The sequence below is a fragment of the Danio rerio genome, chromosome 15, assembly GCF_049306965.1.
Source record: "Danio rerio strain Tuebingen ecotype United States chromosome 15, GRCz12tu, whole genome shotgun sequence".
In the NCBI taxonomy this organism is placed as follows: domain Eukaryota; kingdom Metazoa; phylum Chordata; class Actinopteri; order Cypriniformes; family Danionidae; genus Danio; species Danio rerio.
In genome coordinates, this window is record NC_133190.1 from 23,820,360 (window position 1) to 23,840,904 (window position 20,545).

Sequence of the window (20,545 nt, forward strand, 5' to 3'; positions counted from 1 at the left end):
CTGACCACCGAGGAGTTGGGAGGAACTTTAGGAGAAGGTTTTCTCTTGTATCTCTGCTTCTCTTTTTACTTTTTGTGCTTCCCATATTTTTTTCTGTTTTGACTTCACAACAAGTTTCCACGAAAAGTTTCCACATACCTATACATCCATCTGCTTATCCTATGTAGGGCTCAGGTAGGGTTGGATTTTTTTTAATCATTTTGATTTTATCGATTCTGATTCTGATGATTTAGATTTATTTGGAAAAACAAAGCAAACAAACAAACAATAAAACACACTTAAACTTTGGTATATCAAACTTGTTTGTTTTCTGTGCAATTATATTATAGTATAATTATATTATTTTTCTCACCAGTAATGGAAAAAAAACAGCACTTAGCTGCTGGACCTGGATGGGGGTGTGTACTTGGGGTTGAGCACCCTTGATATCTCCCTGGGAATAAACAATAGCTAGTAGGCTGGTTCAAATTGATATTAACAAAACATCCAGCTCATGTAACACCTGCTGGAACGATAATAACTTGACAACAGAAAAGCTAATCAAGGCAACCCAGGCTCATTTTGAAAACGTACCGCTATATACATTTCTGGAGAGCGCCACATACGTCCCAGGAGCTATGTTTTTTGACATTTTTGTTTTCGCTATACCACCAGAGGCCAATGTGTACACTTTTTGAGATCTCAAATTTTTCTCGCGAGTGTCATTCACACCTGCTGTTCTTGCGTAAATCCTCCACAGGGCCCTGTCGATTGACTGAATGACTGACGGATCGACTGACCCACCCTCCTCCTTCCCTTAACCCCATTCTCAAGTCCGCTGACGTACCTGGCGAGCTACTGGGCAAACTAATAACAGCGAGAAAGTTGTCCATATGGTAACAGCAGTCAGCTGATAAGACCGAAAAGGAACTGCAGCATACCGCCTCATAGCATTTGTTTTGAAGACATAATGCAGCCATACATACTTCTGGCTACATAATTAGCGATAATGATAATAAAGTAATATGAGCCTGTGTTGCAACAAAGGCTCTCGCTTATCGAGATGCACAATGAGGCCCTGTTTACACTAATACATTTTAGTTTAAAATGCCGTTTTAGAATGAAAATGATCCGCGTCCACACTAGCATTTTACCCAGCGTTTCTGAACAGCTCTCCGTCTACACCACACCACACCACTGAAAACACACATCACGTGACCACACATTCTGGCATGTGCTTTAGCATATCTGCCCATGTGAGAGCTGTGCTCGTCGGACTGTTCATCAAGGATCCACCGCTGGATCCAATCTCACTATATTTGTTAAACGTGATATTTAGTTCATCTTGTTGTCTAAATCTAACGACATATTCCCTGACTTTGGTCTTTTGAATCAATTACTTGTTCTCAGGTGTTTTGGCTGAGCGCATAGATAAGTTAATAATTAATGTCACCACGTACATTCTGTATATTGACTGATTGCTTGCCTTTATTTCCTATAATGTTTAAACGTATTGTACGTTATACTTTTATGATGGTCATTATTGTTTATTAACACTGATATTCAGCAAAACAGAGGGTGTTTCAATTCTCAATGAAAATGAAAGGAGGCAGTTATGTTAGGCTTCGTTTTCTTATAAATATGCATACAGTGAAGATGACGGTCTATTAATATGCCGCTATACGACGCCTCAACGTTTTTGCTGTCTGTTGAAATGCTAATATCAAAATGAAAATAGGCAGTTTCTTAAATCATATTTTCATTTTATTGTTAAGAAAATGACACAACTAAGCCAGGATGATATGAATAAGGTTATAAAGTTCAATGTTCCCTTTGAAGACATGTCCTCGGTAGTTTGTTTTCCATATAAAGCTTGCAAAGTCTAAACTTACAAAGAGAGGAAGCAGGATTGAACTGTGTGTAGGCTACTTAAAATTGAGGAAAAAGCCCCAATCAGATCGTCGAATGTCTGCAGTTCCACCTCCGTTTTCAGATGTCTCCATTTTCCCCCATCCGCACTGAGACGGAACAGAGGCATTTTAGAATGAAAACGGCCTCTCCAGCATTTTTAAAATGCTCTGTTTTCAGCGCTCGAAAACTCCACCGTAGTGTAGACGGATAGCGTAACGCCAGCAAAATGTATGCGTTTTAAAACAAAAAGTATTAGTGTAAACAGGACCTTAGTCAAACACGTACTGTACGTTATTTTTATTAAATGCTGTATATCAACTGTACATGCACCTTGCTTTCAACATATTATTTTATTGCAAGAGTTACACTTATCTTTGTCATCGATTTTTACAGAATGTAGCCACACTTTTAAGGACGTCCTGCGGTCCATCTTCTAAACATTGCCAATTGTTGCTGGAGATCTCTTGATCCAGGTGTAAGCAATGAGGTTATCACTCTTTTGCAGTGGTGGGCTCAAAATTGCGGAATACTCTCCACTCCTTTTAAGCCCTTACAACAAACTTTACTTAAAAGCCATTTATTTAGAATAGTTCTTGAGGCAAGACTTTATTTTGATGGTCCCTATTGTACATTTTGTTGACAAAGTTTCAACTACTACATGCAACCACATACAGTTCAACTACATGCCAATTTATTCTCATTTGTGTATTTGTAGACTGCTTACTATTTGTTGATACTGCTCCTTTAACAGACATTTTACTGACTATAAGAAATTTGCAAGTACATGTCAACTCACACTAACCCTAAGCCCAACCTAACAGTCTACTCATATTCTAACAAGAAGTAGTTGGCATGTAGATGCAATATAACTTAAATTCAACAGAATGCATTAAAGGGACCATCAAAAAAAGTGATAACCATTCTTGATATTCAGTAGTGCAGAGTTATTAATCTTTTACAGCAGTGGTATGCAGGCTTCCTTCTTGTGGCAGGCAGAGGAATCACTAAATAAAAAAAGATGAAAAAAAAAAAAACAAATTGTGAGCTTCTACACACAATATTGTTAATCTTATCTGTTTTAAACAATGGAAATTCGACTGTGCTTAATAGATTAAGTATTTTAGGTGTAGGTTTTTGTATACACACTCAGAGTTTTTTTTTTTTTTTTGCTGGATTTATGCTTTTACTAAACTTGTATTAGTACATATCCCTATTATTAAATGCCTCACTTGATGTCACTGTCAGCAGACATACGTCATTTTAAAGTTACTTGTGAACATGTTAATCCAAGCAGGAAAATGGAAAAAGAGGAAAAGTTCTCAAAGGTTTGGCCTAGTGGCAAGTTTCTTAGTTCCAGCAGTGACAAATTTAGGTAATTATTATAATATGACAAAATGATGTTGTCTGGATTACCTTCATACTATATAGAACATTTGCGATTTATGAATGATAATTGAATTATTTGTGTTCATTCATTTTCTTTTTGGCTTAGCCCCTTTATTAATCTGGGAACGCCACAGCGAATTGAACCACCAACTTATCTAGCATATGTTTTACACAGCGGATGCCCTTCACCGCTTAACACCCATACACTTCCGTTCACACACATATACTATGGACAATTTAGCCTACCCAATTCGCCTATACTACATGTCTTTGGACTTGTAGGAGAAACTGGCGCACCGGCAAACACGGGAAGAACATGCAAACACACAGAACTGACAACTGACCCAGCCGAGGCTTGAACCAGTGACCTTCTTACTGTGAGGCGAGAGTGCTACCCACTGCGCCATCGTGCTGCCTTAAATCATTGTTTGAATCTAAAAAATCTATTATTTCCATTTTCTAAAGGATAATATTAACCATATTGTGTCTAAAAGCTCACAATTGTTTATTGAAGGTAACCAATATCACTTTTTGCATTTGTGCTGACGTTTTTTTTCTGCTTGTTTTCTTTCATCCTTTCTTTAAACCTTTCATATTTCATTCTTTACTCTTGAACTATAGTAAAGAGCTGTGTAAGCAGAGCAGGCAGCTTATGTGGGGCAGCTCTGTCACACAGAGATTAGTGCAGGAAACCAGGTGTGGGATGAGTCCTGACTGGCGCTGAGATCCTACAGTCGGCTCGGATTTAACAAAGTATAGATCCCTCTGCAAAGGATCATGGGCACCCCGCACTGAAGAAAGATTGCTTTGTCTCGATTCATCTTGATTTTCGCTTTGAAAGGGAAATTGAGTCGAAAAATGTAGAACTAAATGATTTTTTTCAAGAATTCAAAGAAACCAACTGTCAGTACGTTAAACCGAACAAATATTCTCAAATGATGTGATCAGTGAAGCATGTTTTAATGTTAAAATTAATTATCATGTTATTTCATTACACTGAGTAGGCCCCCGGTTTGATGTGGTGTCTGTTTCAGGAGCGTGATGAAGTAATAAGTCCAGACATTTCAATGAGCACATCTCATCTCCCGCCCTACTGACTTTCACAGAAACATAACTGAATAGAAGTTTTGTTCTGAAACGTGTCTCCTCTGTGCTGTAATATAAGTGGCTCAGGTCCTCCACTCATTTGCCCTACGGCATAAATCACCCTCAAGGGTTGTGTTTCCATCCCTGAGCAATACACTACCCAGATATTGACTTTAGAGTTGAAGAAAAATTATATTTAAAATATCTCGAGCATGCTAAAATTGTCAGGGGGGTAAATTCACTGTATTTTTGATTATTTCAAAAATTCCTTATGCTGATGAAGGTGTAAACGTATTCACCTTTCAGAGATGGTTGGTCTGATTTTAGAAGCTAGGATTTACCGAGAGCATATAGGAGCATTTGTAAATTACAGAGGACATTGGAAATGATCCATGCAACCAAATTCTTCCATCTTTCAACATTTAATGCCCAAGGTCAAACCAGTCAGATATCAAGAAATTTGTGACTATGGTATGTTTTTTAAAAGCCAGTTGTAGTCTCAGGTTCCAACGTAGCCCATTGATTTGGTGTTCCTAAAAAAATACACAGTTGCAATGACAATTTGCTAAATACATCGCCAACTTGTGTTGTAGAAACTACATTTGGCAGAATACAGTAGTCAACATTTCCAGTGGATCAAATCCTTTCCCCAAAGATGCCTTAAAATTATTGAACAACACACAGTCTTATCACAGACACACATACACTTTTATTTGCTGTTATACTCCATATAAAATCCAAAAAGTACGCTTTTTTGCACAGGCCTATCTAAAAGGTTAATGGTGCCAACTGATGATCAACTGTAAAATTTACAAATTTTACCTCTTTTCAACAGGGAAAACCATAAACAATCAAAAATCCATGATTAAATAATTTCATAGTTTTGCAATCAAACAAAATGTGATTATAATGGTAGTCAGTGGGCCAAAAATGACCCCAACTGTAAATTAGGGAGAAAAGATGCAAATCTTATGCTGTGCAAAAACTAACAATGCATCAAAGGCAACGTTGTTACTAATCTTTCCTACTAATTAATAATTTTATTAATTAAAGTTATTAATCTATATATTACTGTGATTAAAGGTGAAAAAATCCACAACTACTTTTTATATTAAAAATAAGTCATTTTGTGTATACTTTTTTTTTTACTAAATCAGTGACATCATTTATGAATTTGGCAATTAAAGAGTTAAAATCATATTCTTTTCTGAACAATTTATTAGTTTTAATCAGCACAGAGGTTAATTAACAGATTTATTTCTTACTTATTTTCAAAGCATTTTCCCAAAGTATGTCTCAAAATATAGAATATAAATATAGAATATAAAATCATTCCCCTAGCTGAAATACAGAACATGTTATGGCCAAATTAAGACTCCAAATCACACCAGAGTGGACGAAAACATCCCCAACAGCACATAAGGTTAAAGAGGTGGTTACAATGACATGAATTAGGATCATACCAAATAACTAGCAAGCTACCATCGAGTGCAATGTAGATACGTTATTCCAAGCCATACATTGACGTTTTTAGCTTTTTAAGAGTAGTTTTTGAAGAGGGTGTATGTGTGTACGTGCTCTAGTACCATGGTAGAACCCTGGGGTGATGAAAGAGAAACCAAGTAATAATGCATTATATATGGCAAAGCAGCCCTTAGATGTCAGGCTCATTATTTACAGCAATAATCTGACTTTAGTTTGATTTCAAACTTTTTAATTTGCAGAAGATATCACTGCGCTCACTTCACTTATGGCAACTCCAACCAATATGGTAACCTCTGAGCAATACAAATCCCCTCCAGGGAGAGGTGCAGAAAATGTTCTGAAAAGGCCAGTCTGCTCTTTCTCTTCCATCGATCTCACTGCAGTGACGTGTGTAACTGTGTTTGTCTGAGTTTGCTCGTTTATGTTCAGCCCAGACACCGGCGTTTGACTGATGGCTTCATGGAGCGGAAGCACGGGGCTGTGATATGCTTGGCGTCTTTCTACGGCTCGGGTACAAATATCCGTCATTCACCCACTGCTGACACTTAAAGCTGTGCAGCCCACTTCAGCCCTGCTGAGATCAACATTTAACACGCTGCCCAGTGACACCATTCCAGTTGCAGAGATCTCGATAATTAGAATCCAACCTTGTCTGTGTGCAAAATCCTTGTTGCTTTTATGATAATCACTGCAGCTGGACAAAAGTCCACACTGTGTACATTAGAGATTTATTTATGACAAGTGATTGCGTCTGGTTTCTGTTCTCGGACATTTTGTTTGTTTAGTTTAGTTTGTTATGACAATGTTAGTTCCTGTTTTGAGTTTTGCTTTACGGTTATGCATTTGCTCATTGATTATGCTCACCTGTGTCTGGTTTAGTTACTCATTATGTTGTTTTAGTTTCGTTGGACGGTTATTGTTGTGATCACGTTGGTTTGTGTTTATTCTGTTATTTCTCCAGTGTTTCTGACAGAAATGACAAGAATTGTTTATTTATTTGTTTATGAACTTTTACCATATTGCATATAATGTAGTGAAAGAAACAATTTTATGATATCATAATTAAATGGAGAAGTAATGTAGTGCAGAAGTGCTAAGAGTGTGTTAATGTCACACAAACTCAAATGCTATTATGACTTGTGATTTAATGTTTTATAATATATTTCTTCCTTCTGTTGAACACAATACAATATATTCTGAAGAATGCTGTAAACTAGCATTCATTGACTTAAATAGTAGAAACATAAATACTGTGTAAGTAAGCATGGGATGATAATGACCGTGGGATGATAATGATGATAATGACCGATGATGATGGGATGACCGTGGTAAACCTTGAAAGTGGTTTGCAAAAGTCAATGTTTTAATACAGCTAAAATGTTCTTTTATATCGTTCCAAGGTAGATGTATGTGTCGTAAAGATATCAGTTTTTTTTAAACTAATAAAAAGAGCATAACTCAATAATTTATTTGAACTATTTAGCCTAACAGTTTTACTATTTCAAAACATTATAAATGTTTTTAAAACAAACACAAACGTGAAAACCATAGAGCTCTATTTTAACAATCTAGGTGCAAAGTCTGTAGCGCAGGCCATATCCTTATCCACCTTTGCTATTTAAGGGAGGAAAATACGTTCTGCGCCGCAGTGCATGGTGCAAGGTTGAGCTTAGTCTCTTAATAAGTTATGGGTGTGTTTTGAGAATGAACCAATCAGAGTCTCATCTTCCATTCCTTTTAAAAGCCAGTTGTGTCGTGCCATGGCGCGTTTGCTATTTACATGGCGGACTTTGTAAGTGAAAAAACTAAACGCTTCACTAGCGAAAAAAACAGTTAAACACCTGCAGCACAAGAATGAGAGAATGATATATATATATATATATATATATATATATATATATATATATATATATATATATATATATATATATATTTATATATAAACAAACAAATAAACTAAAACTAATTTTTACCCCCTCAGTTGCCGTATACACCACAATCGTTTTTTGTACCAGGCTGTAAAAATTTTTTATCAGCTGTAAAATTGGAAAATTTAGCATTGCAGTCAGTGAACACCTGTTCCTGGAGCCATACCCCAAAAGGGAGTCGTAGAATTGCAGTTTCAGTTACTTCCATATTAGCTTCACGGGGGAGAACGGTATATTGCCACTTGATGAAAACGTGGTATTTTTGTACAAGGTTATCATACCGTCAGAAACTTATACCGGCCCATGCCTATATGTAAGTCAATTGCTGCTGTTTTTTTGATTGAGCTATGCCTTTTAAATAACAGATTTAAGAAAAAATAAATAAATAAAAATTGTTAAATTACATGCTGAAAACTAAAATCAGTGTTTTAAAATGCTACAACAAATTTTGGCATCACAGCAGTGGAACATTTGACAATGACTGAACACTTCTATCCAAAGCAACTTGCATTAAAATGAAAAATATATATTTAACATAAATTTAACTTATTTTTACTGTTTCTTCTTACCCTCGGAATTAACCCATGACTAGCACCCAAACAAAATTTGTGCACGCAGAAATCCACAGATTTCTGCAAATTTTTAGACCCTCATTGAGTCAATGCATTTACTTTTGTAAATATGTGTAAATTGATATTTATTCAGTTATTTTATTAATTTCACTAAGGTTGCTGTGATATAAAAATAGTAATAATAAAATGTTCATAAGTTTTGTTTAATACAGTTTGTAAAGTAATATTTTCTGTCTTTTAGTAGATATATTATATGAGAGACTTGCTTTGTTTACCAAATGTTAAACATTAAATAAAAGTTGAAAATGTATTATTTTTTATTTCATATATTAGGTTTTTAGTTATAACCCCTAAAATCATTCCGCATAAATCTGCAGATTTTTATTTTTTTTTACAAAATTCTCCGCATATACTGTATAGGAAAAAATGTCTGCAGATTCTGTCTGGCCCTACCCATGAGCTAAACATTGCTGATGGAATGATCTTCTTTTTGAGATAATTAATCACAGCAATACTGAATTATTAGCATTTTTAAATATTACAGTAAGTGATTATTAAATATCCCTATTCCCTATTTTGTTCAATTTAGACTTGGTGTATCTATCAAATATATATCAAACTTCATATTGATCTTTTATTGCATTGCATTTTATATTTTTTATTTTTTTTCATGGATTAAATGAGATGCGATGATCAGTTGATGGATGGCCAATAATTTGACTGACTTTAAATAAATGATTTGCTGTGCAAGAGCAAGGCATCTGTGTAGGTTCAGTGCTTTCCGAATGGCTCCTCGGTATAATGCTTGTCTCTGTAGCTGCCGCGAAACAGGGGTACGTCTCAATCTCAAACTGCAGAGGGGAGATGAATAATGCATTTAGTACAACTGAAAGCTTTAGAAGTATCGAGCAGCACCATTCCTGTGGGTATGTGCTTCAGACACCTCATTGCATGCTGTTTCTTCTTCCCCTCCCCTATCGTCTATTAAATGTCCTCCTTCTCCATTCACTCAATCCTTTTTTCTTTCCCTCCTCATTTAGATTTTGGTAAACATAACATTAAAAAGTTATGACCACAACATTGTAGGACACAACGATTATTTGAAAGATTTATTTTGATCTTTTCTGTGGGAAAATAAGTGGTTTTGCTTGCCAAAATGCTGCAATGTTGTACGTGGTTGCCAGGATATTGCTTTGGGGTTACTAAGGTTGTACAATACAATGAAAAGCATGCACATTGCAGTTTTTGAGTTGTTCTGTGTGGTTCAGGCTCGATTCAAAACAGACACTTTCTATCATAGTCTGCTCTCCTAATACAGTATGGCTTGAGTTATTCACTATAAGTCTGTAAGGGATTGCTGGTTTTATAAAAGAAATAGCACATCTCCCAGAACAAGTCTCATGAAATATATACACATACAGTGATGTGCTGCAGTGTAATACTTGTTGTGGGTGGTTAAATTCTGTGATTATTCAAATCTTATTACTTATTACTAGTTATTCAACTATTCTGTAATTATTCAAACAACAAACAAGTTGTATTTACAAATTGTTTTTAGATCTTCAATTAAGGCTAAAAAAGGTGATCTTAAAATGATCAGTTCATATGAGTACTTAAAAGGCCAACCCTCGCTTAGCTCCTGGTATTACAGGAAAAATCGGATTTGTGAAAGTTTGTTTACATTTAAAGTCAGAATTATTAGATATTATTATTATATTATTATTATTATGACCCCCTGCTTACTTATTTTCCAATTTCTGTTTAACAGAGTTTTTTTCCAACACATTTCTAAACATAATAGTTTTAATAATTCATTTCTAATAACTGATTTATTTTATCTTTGTCATGATGACAGTAAATAATATTTTAAAAGATATTTTAATATTAATAATTCTGACTTCTGACTGTATGTAGTCACAAGTAGTGACTCAGACTATAGTAGTAATTTGTCTCTCTTTTTTTTTTTTTTGGTGTCATGTAAATGCTTAGTCTTACAAATCGCAAAATTTTTTTGTGTTTTTTTTGGGAAGACAGATTAAAAACCTACCGTTGATATAATGCAATTTTAATTTAACTGCCTCAAGAATGTGGGTTCAGGTTAATCAGACTTCAGCTGGCCTTGAAGTATTTTCTTTAAAAGATACTTTGTCTGCTCTTTGTGTTAAATCATTAAAATTTTTAACTATGCTTCATGTGTGACATATCCTCACACACACTTACTCTCTTTGCACATACCTTATTCATTCTTTCTGATTGCAGTCATTCTCATTTGACATTGTCCATACCCAATAAGTGGGCCCACGCTGCAGAAAAACACAGAATTTTAGCCTATTGTTTTACTTGTTTAAATGTGTGCAAATGTATTCAGTTTTTAAATTAATTTCAGTAACATTATTGACTAATATGAAAATGTTCTTATGATTTATTTATAATACAGTTTGTAAAGTATTTCAATTCATGTTTACGTATATGGCACTTTTACAATATAGAGTGTGTCAAAGCAGCTTAACATAGAAGTTCTAGTAAATTGAAATTGTCAGTCCAGCTTTCAGAGTTTTAGTTTAGATCAGTTCAGTGTGGTTTAAATTTTATTGCTAAAAAGTCCACACACTGAAGAGCAAATCCATCGATGCGCAGCTCCACATGTTTACAATACAGTTTGAAGTAATATTTTCTGTCTTTTAGTAGATTACTAAACAAGATATTATATGAGACTTGCTTTGTTTACCAAATAAGTTGATCTAATTTGTGTTGTAAACATTAATTAAAAAGTTAAAAAGGTTTTATTTTCATTAAAGATCTTATTTCATTTTAGCTACAATACTCCAAAAATCATTCTGCATAAATCTGCAGATTTTTTACTAAATTCTGTGTAGAAATACTAAAAAATATCTGCAGATTTGGTCTGTTCAGTGCTGGAAAGAGTACTAAAAATTATACTCAAGTAATAGTACCATTACGTGCCCAAAAATGTGGTGCAAGTATCTAAAAGTGTCTGTTGTAAGTACTACTCAAAGTATGAGTAAAAATTTGCCACTCACAAGTATTGAGTATATGCTGTAAAAAGCTTATGCGTTTACAAGTAATTTTTGTGTGTGTAAACGTAACATCCTGTAGTACATTTAGTTGATATATGAAGTCTTTTCGGTCATACAGTAAAAACTTGTCATCTTCTTATCATCACATGCAGTCTAAACAGTCTCTGGGTCATCGCTTGGGAAGATTTTTGACACTTGGACACTTTAATGCTTCCAAAAAGTTTGCTGCATTTAAAAATCACCCATGTCTTGAGGTTGTTCAGTATGTTGCGATTTAGTTTCTATGTGTGATTTGATTGGACAGAAATAACAGGACAGATTTTTCTAATTCTCATAGACAGGAAAAATACGTCAAAACAGTGGAGTAAAAATAAAGATACTACACTAAAAATGTACTCAAGAAAAAATAGTGATGACAAAACAGTAGAGTAAAAGTAAAGATACTGCACTAAAAATGTACTCAAGGAAGAGTAAGCGTACACATTTTAAAAACTTAGTAAATGACACTTTCTAAAGAAAAGCTACTCAGTTAGAGTCATTTGAGTTTTTGTAATTTGTTACTAAAACCACTACCAATAAGTAATTTCTTGTGTCTTAACCTGATAAAGCATTCTGCACCCTTGTTGTCATTCGGTTCGTTTATTTAGGTTCACCTTCAGCCATTTTTGTGCGGCACACTCTCTCAGTCCGCCAGCATCTGGCGGCACACAAACCGTTATCAGACCGACCGAGTGAGTCACTGGCACAGGCAGACTAATAATGACCTGCGGGACTGCTCTAAGAGAAGTGCGTCTCTTCTGTCACACTTTCATTCCACCTTTTTGTCTTCTGAATTGCTTGGATAGATTAGTGTTAGAACTGTTAATGAGCTTCTAAAAATGCCTTTACTAATGAGACATCGAGAAAAGTCAGGTTCACACAAACACAGGCAGTTAAACATACCTGAATTGTGTCTGTAAAGACTCACGCACTTGTAGTTCACTTGCAAGGACACCTACACACCCTGCACATACACCACTTCTGTTCTTTATACTTTTTTTTTTAATGCCAGTGGTATTATGGGAGGTGGGGGGGATGTATAAATGTGTGGTACGACTGTGTACATGAGCAGGAGGGATATCTAAAGGAGTGCAGATACAACACCAAAACACTCACAGCTGACTTTCCATGCCGCGCTCGTCTCTTGAATGGCAATGCGAGGCTGGACTGGACCGAGTGCTCCGCGAGGGACACGCACACTGTCCGAAACTGAGAAGCGAGTGCGAGGCAGGCAGATAAAAGTGTTCTCAGCGCCTGCTCGGTCCTTCAAATTTCCTGATGGATTACTATGAAAGAGGGGAGAAAAATAATCTGGCGATGAATGAGACGCGTAAAAAGAGAGTGAGAGACGGGACAAAAGGTGAGCGCAGTCCGTCGATCTTACCCATTCCATTTATCCTCTTTTTCTTCATCATCCCTTGCTAGTTCACGCTTTTGTACCCCCCACCCTTCTCTTTTTTTTTTGCACTTGCCTTTGTCCTTGTCCTCCTTGTCTGTCTGTCTGGCCGGCTGAATGCGGGTGTCATGGAGAGAGAGCAAAGGTCTCTGCACTGAATGGGCGGGAGCTGGATGAAGCCATTGTCAAAGCCACGGCTAGCTATTGTGTTCATGTCCAGCCCACTGCCCCCCAAAACTGGGCCTCTCTGTCTCTCTGAGCCCCAATACTGCAGATGGAGAGGGGTTGAGCGGTTGCGGCACGGAGGTACGGCAGCTGTTTGCTGCTCTGCTGCGCCTCGTCCTGCAAGTCCGGGTGCCGTCCAGCTCTGAGCACAGCTAACGAAGTCGTGCCACACTGTGAAAACCTTTTTCTTCTTCTGCTCAGTTCTTCCGCTCTTTCATCCTATTACTGTCCAACCAGTCAGTAGACGAATTTGGATCTTGCCTCTCTTCAGACGCCAAGCCAGACTGTCAGCTACTACACTGGCTGCATATTAATCTGGGGGTCGTGTGAGATCTTTATGCTTATTACAGACATTGTTTTAAAAAAAAATGTTTGAGAAATATGAACTAAATGTGTCTACACATAATTAAAGTAAGTATATGTACAAGGTAGAAAGTTTTAAACACTCAACCAAGATCAAGACAGCAGAACTTTTCAGACCAATTTATCAGGGAAGAGGTGAATACACACTTTGTGGTGTGATTGTATTGTAGTTATATTTTTAAACATAATGCCATTATAGATTATTTATTATAGATATTCAGTCCTATTATTCATGTTGATGCACACCTGTATGATTTACTGCTTTCTTTGAAACAGAAACAAGGTATTTTTAACCCTTTTTTGGCTGTTTTTGTACAGTGAAAGTCGATGTTGTCGAAAGTGATGAATATTACCGATATTTTTCAAAGTATATGTAGTTTTTTTTTACAAAATGAGAGAATGCAAATGGCAGAATTCTAATTTTTGGTTGATCTGCCCCTGTAAAATCAACAGGATATCAGTTCCATTTTGGCTGACATCCTTAAGTCCTCTTATTTTTCAAGCCCATCTCTCAGACCACCTACAATACTAAGACCAGAACTCTGATCAATTCCCAAAGGATAAAATCAAGCTCTAACATTTTCACTTGATATTGTCATTTTACAGATAAAGGACTTTATTTTCTCATTTGCACCAGGTTGAAGGTGGACAAAAAATGTGGCTGTGAGATCTCTTTATCTATAGGTAGATGTTATGGCAGTAGATGGAACTCTTTACATGTTATAAAAGAGTGGATAAAGGAGGTTAAATAGACTGGAGTTGCTAAATTCTGTCCATTAAAATGTGACTGTATGGATTTCTTCAGAGTTACCTGGAGCATTTTTATAGATGTTTTTCTTTACTCGTAGACTTGTGCAATCCAAGAGCTTGTAGTTGCAATGCAGTATTTGGCACTAAGAAGTTCAGCCATTCATATGTCACACTTCAGTTTTTTCTAACTAAAATTATCCCATCTTCTCACAAAATGAGTTCAAATCTAGAGATATGCGCATTATTCAGAGTGTCTACTTGGATTTCACGTGGTCATTGTGCAGTTTTTATCTTTGGCCAGGAGAGGGAGGAAACTGAACGTCTTTTCATCTTGGAAATCCACCAGTCTCTGGCTCTGAGGCATGCTAGTGAATTCAGTTCCAGATTGATTTCTTTTGTTGTATATATGATATGATGGTTCAGATATTATGAAGCAGGTTGTTTAGTCTTCATTGCATGTTTCTATCTGAATTCAAACATCACTTCAGTATTGATTGTAGCTTTTCATCTTAGTTAGTCTGTTTTTTTTTTTTTTAATAGAGAGATCCATTACGTTTCTGAAATACAGATGATGAAAGTAAAATATTTTGTTGCCACTGTTTTTTTATAAAAAAATCAACTTTATGTAATTGTATTGATAAAAATGAATGTATTTAATTATATAAACAGTTAACTTAATGATTATGATTAGTCAGCCAGTATCTGTGTGGAGCATCTTTTTAATCCAAAATTTGGCAAATGTGATCCGGAGGATTAATCATGTCTTATAATGGATATCTTGTTAAAAAGCTAGTATCGCTTTGGGCAGGATTCATTTTTGTTAGTTGGCTGGCTGCCTTTTAACCAGCACAAAAGACAGAACAGTTTCCTTTTATCTCATTAACCTGGCAGAATAATGCTAATGTAATAAAGATAAAAATCTAATCCGTTCCCAACAGTAAGCCTTTGAGCCTGGAAATGATCTGGATAGTTCGGAAGCCGCTGAGAAAAACACTTTTGATTCGTAATGATTCATATAAATTGTTTTGGAAATAATTTCCTTAATTTTGACTGCACATAAAATGGGTAAACAGTACCAACAGAACAAAAACACTTCTGAAAAATATATACTTCTCTTTTTTTAGATAAAAAAAACAGCAAACGTCCTACTATGAGATCTCCATGTTTAACGTGCACTCCTTTGTTGTCAGTAAATTTATCGAGCGTGAATTACACTCGACTCCCATGTTTAAAGTGCAGGATAAGATTACAGAAAACTAGGCTGTGATATACTGTACGTGCCGTCCCGGCTGGCCAAGCAGATGAGCGCCTATAGTGATTTAATAAGTGATGGGGTCCAGCATGGATATAACGGGGCAGGCGGCAGGTAGAAGCTCATAGAGAGTGGCCGGGACTTGATTTGTTTCCCTTCCTGTAAGCCCCTCTGACTCCCCCTTGCCATCCCCCTCTCTCAGAGCAGTGTAAACACACAGCTCTAGAGGAATGTTGGACTCTCTGACCTCACAGCAAACGCTCTTCTGCAGTTCATTCGGTTCAGCCTGGCCGCGCTGTGCTCCGAGAGGCTGCGCGCGCACACACACATACACACACATGCTGCCAGATTTCCTCCTGCTCTCTCTGTTGCCGCTGCAGCTATTGTGCACACTAGCTGCAGCGCTGCCTCTATGCATGCATCTTCATGCATTCAGCCATTTATGCCCACCACATTTGCCTTCAAGCATGGCGATGTCGCCTACGGGTACTGTTGGTTTGAATGAATTCCAATCACCCTTCCCCCCCGCTCCCTCGACCACGCCGTGCCATTGGGCATAGGGCAGGCAGCAAGTTCTAAGCGGCTTTCCGGACAGAGGCCCGCAGACAGGAGCTGATTGGCTAAAGATAGATCAAAGCAGACAGCATCTGTCAGTGTGTGTAAAGGCAGTGTAAAATGAATGTTTGACCTCCTCTCTCTTGCTCCAGATGCTTTTAGAGCAGCCTCTAGTGTGTCTGAGCTCTGATGAGATGTGTCAGGCTTCGGTCTGAGCCGTCCAGACATGCAGTTATGACCAAAATCTGAGGTTGTGCTCGTCTGCCCGCCTCTGTCCACTCGCAGCGCATGTTGAGTGATTCGATGCATTAGGGATGCATTAGCACACGCCCACTTTTACAGCAGTGTTAGTTACTGAAGTCTTTTTTCCACTTGGTTTTCCTGTAGGGGTTTTCAACTTTTGTTAAAGTGCTACAGGACATGAATTAAGCCAACAGTTGTAGCTACGAGGGGAGCAGTGTTGTGCTAGTTACTGAAAAATAGTAACTATTTACAGTTAATTTAATCAAAAAGCAACTCAATTACTTTATCAATTACTTACACCAAAAAGTTATGTATTACTGTAAAAGTAATTTTTGAGTTACTCTTCCGAAAAACGTTTTTAATGCTCCCATTAATGCCCATTAATGTCACTTCAGGGCTGCATAAAAAATATATGGTTGATCAACATCACAGTTGTAATTAATTTGCAACCTCACAACTAAAACACAAGACAGACTTTTAATAAGTGTTTTTTTAGTTTAAAATTTTTTAATAGTTACCAAACAACACAACAACAATAAAAAATACTAGACTTAAGCATGATAACACATAAACAATAATGGTAATAATATTTAAAACAAAATAAAATAGACGGTTTCAATTAAAGTGCAAAGAGGCAGTCAGTAGGGGTTGTGAGAATATTAAACACTACACTGCTGCTCTGAATCTGCTTTATATCGATCCAGGTGATCAAGAAGTAGTTGCCAAATATTGTAAAATTTATCAAGATTATCAATAACTCCATAACAGACTCTTTCCATGTGCAATATTTGAGTGAGATAAGTTAACCATGTCTTAAATTGAGGAATATAATCTGATTTACACAGTTATAGAATGACACTTTTAGCAATAATCATTCCACAATTTATGGAGTTTTGTAAGGACACATTATAATCCAGCAGAGAATGAGAGTAGCCAAATATAGCAATTTCGGGGGCAGTTGTAAAGGTAAAAGCATACATATCAGAAGACCATTTTAAATATGTCACACCAGAAATCATAAAGTTTTGGACACGTCCAAAAGAGATGGGTAAGGGAGCCTTCAGCAGACTTGCACCGATCCCGTGGGGGAAATGGTAGGAAAAATTCTGTGTAATTTAGATTTTGAGTAGTGCAGTCAATGCATTACTTTAAATTGAATTAATTGATGAGTGGAATTAATAGAACAAGATTGAATTCTACTGAGGCTTTCGACCCATGTATCAGTCTCAATCTGAAAGCCCAGTTCTACTTCCCAAGCATTCTTCAAATTAATTAGCTCAGTTGTTGGAAAAACACATATACAAAATCTGAAATCAAACGTTTAAAATCAGGTGAGCCCAATAGTGTAAACCTGTAAACCTTTCTAAAAAAAGTTATTTTCAAACACTAATTTATTTAAGTCAGACCAGCAGCACAAAAATGAAAATATCACAAAGTGATAAACCGGTTGAATAACATATTTAGAATTTAAAAAGTTGCTTAATGTAAATATATCAAATAAAATCATTCTTTAAATATGAAGCTAAAACTGAGCCCTTTATAAATTCCGTTTCACCCAATTATTTGCTAACTGAAACAAACTATTTTTTATGAATGGAGATGCCTAAATTATTCAGCATTTTTGATTGAATCATGTGAATGAAGCATAGTTTGATTTTTTGGAGAAACAGAAACAGTTTGGAATCTGGAACTGATTTGTTGATGATTTAGCTAAAAAGAAAATCTCTTAAAATCTGTTTAAACGTTGCAGGTAACACTTTACAATAAGGTTGAATTAGTTAATGTTGGCTAATGCATTTACTTACATGAACGAATTATGAACAGCACAAATATATATATATAAAATTACAATTATAATTAAGTTTATTTGATATTCACAATAATACAGACATAACAATACATCTTCAAAAGACACTGGGAGAGAAAAAAGGAAAAATAAATAAAAAAATACCTCAGCTTATAAAAGAGGACTACTCTAAATAAAATAGACCAGAAAAAGGGCTAAAAGCATTGCTATTTTTCATATAATAATACAGTTAAAATATTCGTTTTAGCATGATAGGACAAAGACTAGCTCCAAGTAATCCAAATATGGAGTCCAAAGTTTAAAATGATTTTCTGTTTTTTGTGTGTGTGTGTGTGTGTGTGTGTGTGTGTGTGTGTGTGTGTGTGTGTGTGTGTGTGTGTGTGTGTGTGTGTGTGTGTGTGTGTGTGTGTGTGTGTGTGTGTGTGTGTGTGTAAAACATGAGTAAGATGTTCTTGTGCCAACCTTTAAGTGATGGAGATTTATCACTAATCCAATTAAGTAAAATATTTTTTTCTGGCGGCAAAGATTAATATATTATACAATTTCTTATTAGCTGAAGTGTCTGAAGTAGTGTCTAATAGTTAAACCCAAAATCAACTGGTCAAAATTCAGCTGCATGTTAAAGATCTTTTCCATTTTCCCCAGCACCACCGACCAAAACCTTTGCAGTCTGTTACATGACCACATACAGTGCGTTAAAGTACCTATACATCAGTTTTACAATTTCAACACATAAGTAAATTAGAAGGGTTAAAAAGATCAGAATTTCATATTAGTTAATGAAAATAGTTCATGTGCATTAACTAATGTTAACAAGCATACATTAGATGTTAATACTGCATTAGTAAATGTCGGATTGTGTTTAATAAATGCTTTGCAAGTATTTTTCATATTAGTTCATGTTACTAAACACATTACAAATAAAACCTTATTGTAAAGTGTGCCTCTGTTTTAATCATGTATTATTAAGCTACTAATAGATGATGAATCAAATAGTCATGATCTTAAAAGCAGGTTAAGTGAACATCTGGCTTTAGTCTGTGGACTGTCTGACTTAAAACTAAACAAAAACTATTTATACATACAAATATAAAACAAAAGCATGTAAGATGTGATCACTTAATATGCAATGCATAACGGGAGTGGACAAGCCTTACAAAGCTCTTTTGGCACTGTTTACTCAACATAACTCCCAGTTCACCAGATATTAGCCACTGTTTAAATAAGTTGAAATAATGCAAACAGGTGGCTTTATCAGAAGAACATACCATCGATTAACATCTTTAAAGAATTCTCTTAAAATCTTACACATTAAAAAAAAAAAAAAACTTCCGGAAACTAAATGAGAGCAGACTAATAGTAGCGGGCTGGGACAGGGCGGTACTCTAGGACTCTTAATTAAAGCACTTGCAGCTAGCAAATAGGGCGGGGAGTGAGTAGTTAGTGGGGGGCTGAGATAACAGAGAGGAATTTCACCTGAACAAAGACGCTGGTTGTTCTTGGCTCCCATCTGGGGCTTGATCTACACATGCTGTAATTTTCCTGACTAAAAAAAATCTGTCCAGAACTTGGACATTTGACTTGGTCAGCACAGCATCGCATGAATTGCACCATGTCCCTCTCCGCCTTTTATCTAAACGTCGGCTGTTGATATTAACAAGGATTGCGTTTATTTATGCGGACCATCCTGATAGCATGTTATTGAAATACACATAATAATAGCAGGACTTTGAAACGGCATATTATTTTCATCTATCATCCACTATAATCACAAGCAGCGCGTCCTGGTGTAGTCTGATTAAACATTGTTAAATAAAACCACAGGGTGGGGATGCTGTGAACTGCTCTGCCGCCTGTTGGTAGTTGAAGCATAATGTGGTTATTGAGGGAGTTTTGGGAGTTGATACATAAGTCACTTATTATGCCTTTTCACCTCCCATGACCCAGAGTCATAAACAATGTTAACAATATATAAAGGTAAATATTGTGGAGCTACATGTCATAATATCATTTGATTTTCATAACTTATGGAGGCAGGGTTTAATTTACTGCTGGAGAGTAAGTTTCATGGCTGAATTTATGTGCAATTCAATCAAATAATAATAATAAATAAATAATCATATGTTTATTATTAATGTTATTATTATTCATTCATATTAATATTTTAACTTTTACTTTACCTCTTTCATTTTTAAAAAAGGTTTTATGTATCAAAAGTTAGAATAACAGTGCTTCATTTTAATTATGCGTTATATTTTAGTAATTTTTGACCAAAGTATTATGTTTTGGTTCTTTTTTTTGTTAAGATTGATCCTCCACCATTAGCAATTGCTTTTTCTAAATCCTAATATATTGCTTGTTTTTTGTTTCTTAAAAAATAAACACTTCTATGTACACTATACTATACCAAATACTATACTACACTCTCAGAAATAAAGGTATGTGAGCTGTCACTGGGGTGGTAGGTACAGATTTGTACCTAAAAGATCCATAATAATATCTATTGGTACCTGAAAAGTACAAAAGTCTA

The 20,545-nt window shown here is 35.8% G+C and overlaps 1 protein-coding gene and 1 long non-coding RNA gene across 4 annotated transcripts in view; one reads left to right on the forward strand and one right to left on the reverse strand.

Annotated features, from left to right (window-relative positions):
• Positions 1-20,545, forward strand: part of LOC101886227 (ovostatin) — a 370,069-nt gene that overhangs the window by 153,527 nt on the left and 195,997 nt on the right. The gene's annotated exons all lie outside the window — the stretch shown is intronic.
• On the reverse strand, positions 1,728-13,331 carry LOC101886502 (uncharacterized). Of its 3 annotated transcripts, XR_002455667.3 has the most exons (5): positions 12,809-13,331; positions 12,541-12,710; positions 10,583-10,650; positions 9,073-9,198; positions 2,174-2,894 (listed from the first exon to the last, which is right to left on the reverse strand). It is a non-coding gene; the product is annotated as an uncharacterized lncRNA (long non-coding RNA). The 3 variants fall into 3 exon arrangements; XR_012390824.1 differs by lacking the exon at positions 9,073-9,198 and having other exon boundaries at positions 1,728-2,894; XR_012390825.1 differs by lacking the exons at positions 9,073-9,198; positions 10,583-10,650.